Raw genomic sequence first — 4,874 nt, forward strand, 5'->3', positions numbered from 1 at the left:
AGAGCGTGCTGCCAGCTTGGGACCCTGGCCAGGCTCGCGTGGCACCCCCTAGAGGCGGGATGACCTCCCAAAATTTGCAGGGCTTCTGTGCGCGTGCGCATCTCTCCCTCCCCTCCGCCTCCCCCTCCCCCTCCCTCTCTCTCTATGGAGGCGAGCCCCTTGTATTATGGCGCGCTTATGCTGCCTCTCAGAACACTTGCAAATGCACTGATCTCAGCTCTAATGCAGCGTCAGCCGTACACTCTCACGTAGAGTACTCGCTCCCATCTGTTTACTGTTTACTAGCAGGCACATGCATTGCATTCTAATTCTTACAGCTTATAGCGATGGGAAGCCAAACACGCGAGCCCGTGCAGCTTACGGACACTTGAACCATTTCCTTCCTTACTCCAAGGCTGTATGGCCTTGGTGAAGTTGCCTAATGTCTAGGAACCTTAGCTTCTTTGTCATTACAAAGGGGGCAATAACACCACTACCAAAGTAGTGTTGAGAGAGTTGAGTAATTAATTTACAGTGCTAAGTGCAAGTGCCTTGCTTAGAGTAGTAACGCAATAAATAAATCTTTTAGGGAAGCAGTGGAAGAACATAAGCTTTTAGTTCAATGGACCTCAGTTTGAATCCTGACCCCACCAATTTTTAGCAGTGTGATCTTGGGCAAGTTACTTCTGCATCTTAGTTTTATTATTTGTTTAAGGGGCATGGTATTGGTATACATCTGACACAAGTATGTGCAGCGCCCAAAGAAAAGTAGCTCAACAAATAACTATGATTATCCCATTTAATCTCAGTAAGAAGCCTCTCATTAGACTCTCTAATGTCAGAAGTTAATGGTCCTAACACAGCATTGTAAGTCAACTATACTTCAATAAAAATATTTAAATGAAATTAATGGTCCTATTTTTACAAATTAAGAAGTGTAGGTGTACATTTCACACACCCTAATAATTAATGGATCATTTAGGCATTGATCATCAATGGCTGCTAACTCACAAAAAGAGAGACAACCAGAAGTTGTGTGCCTCCTTATGAAAAATAAAATATTCTTGCCAAAAAAATCTAACTTGAATTGATCAAGCCACTATATCTAATTATCTAGTTGCAAGAAACACAGGACACAGTTAAACAATACAGAGCTACTTGCAAGTTTACATTAGTCACTATAAACAAGTACATCGTCCTATACAAAGCTAAAATGTGTTTCACTGCATGTGTGTGAGCAAGACGGGGTGAAGTTAATTGTGGGGAACCTAAGAACCAGAGGACAGGAGGGCTCTTTAGAGAGACCACTTCTGAAGAGAGGGGCAGTTAATGGTTCTGTTAAAGGTTACTCCTCCTTTACCACCTTCCAACCCCTCCTATGGCCAACTTGGTGCTCAGGCACACGGGGAGGGCCCGAGTTCCCACTGACCACCTGAAGAAAGTGGTGCAGGGGGTGGTCCCCTCATTTTCATAATACTCCAGTGTCCTAATTTTCAATAAGAATTTTGGCAAAGGAGTCATACTACCGATAGGATCCTTTCTGACAGCCACAAACAACCAATTTACATTTTCCCAGATAGAGGGGGAAAGACAATTTGAAACAAATAATTCCTCCATTCAATATCATTTGGCCCCTTAGTTTCACCAAGTTTCCCGGAGAAATTTTATACCATGGTTTCGAAAAATGAGGCCGAATCTACAAGTTTGTCTCCTTCCTTCCACTTTGGGGAACTGTTGGAGTAACAGCTAGGTAGCAAGAGGAGAGCTGAAGAGGGAGAGGAGGAAATCATTGGTCACTAGATGATTCACAATCCATAGAGTGGAAGGATGGCCAACCTCTCCAAAACCTGAATGTCCAAAGGAAGTTTCTACAACTTTGGACACTGACTTCAGTTTTCAGACTGGTGTGAACTGAGCATATCAGGCACCCGTGGAGCTGGTGGGAGTGGGGGTGGGCACATTCAGCTGAGTGCCCAGGAGCGGGTGGGATCGAAGGGAGGGCAGTGGAGGTACCTCTGAAATGAAGAAGAACTCTCCTTGGTGGTGGTTTTCCAAGGCAGTAGGTTCTGTCTAGCTGGTCCCTTCTTGGCTTACTTCCTCCTTTCTGCCTGCACTTTGCTCCATAATTATCAGCAAGGTGATTTGCTGGAGGGCAAGGGGGCAAGTGTGGCTAGGACTGAAACTGGGCAAAGCCCCTGCCACACCCAGGCTTCATCCTGCCCACATCATCTCCCTGCCAGGTCACCGCAAGCTGCTGCGCAGCGCATCTAAAAAAAAAAAAGGAAAAAGAATAAAAAAGAAACCCTGTACCTTAGCTATCCGTCTTTTATTCCCCCTCGACCCCCTCCATCCCCAGCCCTAGTCTATCTGTCTCTATAGATTTCCCTATTTTAGACTTTCATGTGAATGGAATCACATAATATGTGGGTTTTGGGGATTTTTTTGGCCATGTGGCTTGCGGGATCTTAGTTCCCTGAGCAGGGATTGAACCTGGGGCCACAGCAGTGAAAGTGCCGAGTGCTAACCACTGGACCACCAGGGAACTCCCTATGTGGGCTTTTGTGATTGGCTTCTTTCATTTGGCATAATGTTTGCAAGTTTCACCCAAGTTGTAGCACGTGTCAGTACTTCATTCCTTTTTTCTTTTTATTGTGGTAACATAAAATTTACCATTTTAAACATTTTAAGTGTACAGTTCAGTGGTATTAAATACATTCACATTCATAACCACTACCCATCTACAGTACTTTTTCCATCTTCCCAAACTGAAACTCTAGACCCATTAAATACTACCTCTCCATTCCCTCCTCTCTCCAGACGCTGGCAACCACCATTCTGCTTTCTGTCTCTATGAATTTAACTCGTCTAGGTATTTCATATAAGTGGAATCATACAATATTTGTCTTTTTGAGACTGGCTTATTTCACTATATATATATATATATATATTTACTTTCATTCTGGATTGTTTACAGGAGTATAAAAATAAAATAGATTTTTTTTATATTGATCTTGGGTCCTGTAACCTTGCTGAACTTGTTTATTAGTTGTAATAATTTCTAGTGGATTCCTTGGATTTCTTATATACAAGATCATGTCACCTATAAACAGAAATAGTTTTGCTTCTTCCTTTCCAACTTGGATGCCTTTTATTTCTTTTTCTTGCCTAACCAGCCTGGCTAGAACCTCCACTATGATATTAAATAGAAGTGGTGAGATTAGACATCTTGTCTTGTTCCTGATCTTCGAGGGAAAGCAACCAGTCTTTTTTTTTTTTTTTTTTACTTTTTTTATTTCACTTTTTTTTTTACTTTTTTTTAATACAGCAGGTTCTTATTAGTTATCTATTTTATACATATTAGTGCATATATGTTGATCCCAATCTCCCAATTCATCCCACCACCACAATCCCCCAAGCATTCAGTCTTTCACCATTAAGTATGATGCTAGCCGTTTGTTTTTCATAGATGACATTTATCAGGTTGAGGAAGTTCCCTTCTACTCCTAATTTGTTGAGTGTGTTTATCATGAAAGGGTGTTGGGTTTTGTAAAATTATTCTTTGTCTACTGAGATGAACATGTAATTTTTGGTTTTTTTCTATTGATAGAATGGATCACATTCATTGATTTTCAGATATTGAACCAATCTTGCATTCCATTTCTTTCCTTTGTATTCCTGAATAGTATTATATTGTATGAATATATCACAGTTTGTATATCCATTCATCCACTGGAGGAAATCTGGGTTGTCTCCAGTTTTGGCTATTATGAATAATACTGATATAAACATTCCTGTAAAAGTCTTTGTGTGGACATAGGTTTTCATTTCTCTAAGGCAGATACCTAATTGTGAAATTGCTAGGTCTTATGGTAAATTTATGTTTATCTTTTTAAGAAACTGACAAACTGTTTTCCAAAGTTGCTGGTACCATTTTACATTCCCAATGTGTAAGATTTCCTGTTTCTTCACACCCTGGCCAACATTTGTTATTGTCTATCTTTTTAATTTAGCCATTCTAATGGGTGTGAGATGGTATCTCATTGTGGTTTTAATTTGCATTTCCCTGATGGATAATAATGTTGAACAGGAGGGAGGGCAAAGCATAGTCCATGGCCCTTATAGGCGTTTCCATGGGAAAGACAAGGAAGAGCAAGAGAAACAGTTTAGGATTGGCTAGTTTGAATAATTTTGGTGGGCTATAACCTGTAGGGGTAGTCCCTAGTTAGCTGGCACGTAGACCTGGCATGTTTTAGGGTAAGGGAAATATAGGTTTGGTGTGTGAGAGTTAGATAAGAAGGTAGCTGGGGGTATAAACCCTGGATTGGTTGGTTTACATATGAAAGGTATGCTTGTAGGCAAGTTATTATCTTTAGGAATTACCTACCTTGGGAGGGGCAGTCTCTCCCCAGACAGAAATGTTTTTTTAACGATGTCAAACCATTATAATATATGGAAAATTTACAATGCGTTTATGATATATATTTTTTTTTCTTTTTTTGGCCACACCGCACAGCTTGTGGGATCTTAGTTCCCCAACCAGGGATCAAACCCGGGCCCTTGGCAGTGAAAGCATGGGGAGTCCTAACCACTGGACCGCCAGGAAATTCCCTGATATATTTTAAATATACATTTTTAATCCAAATCTTGTGGTGTACTTTTTTTTTAATAAATTTATTTATTTTTATTTATTTATTATTTTTGGCTGTGTTGGGTCCACGTTGCTGCGCGCGGGCTTTCTCTAGCTGCGGAGAGCGGGGGCTACTCTTCGTTGCGTGCGTGGGCTTCTCTTGTTGCCGAGCACAGGCTCTAGAGCGCGCAGGCTTCAGTAGATGCGGCTCGCGGGCTCAGTAGTTGTGGCGCACGGGCTTAGTTGCTCCGCGGCATGTGGGATCCTC

Source organism: Eubalaena glacialis, chromosome 7, assembly GCF_028564815.1.
Source record: "Eubalaena glacialis isolate mEubGla1 chromosome 7, mEubGla1.1.hap2.+ XY, whole genome shotgun sequence".
NCBI classification, from domain to species: Eukaryota; Metazoa; Chordata; class Mammalia; order Artiodactyla; family Balaenidae; genus Eubalaena; species Eubalaena glacialis.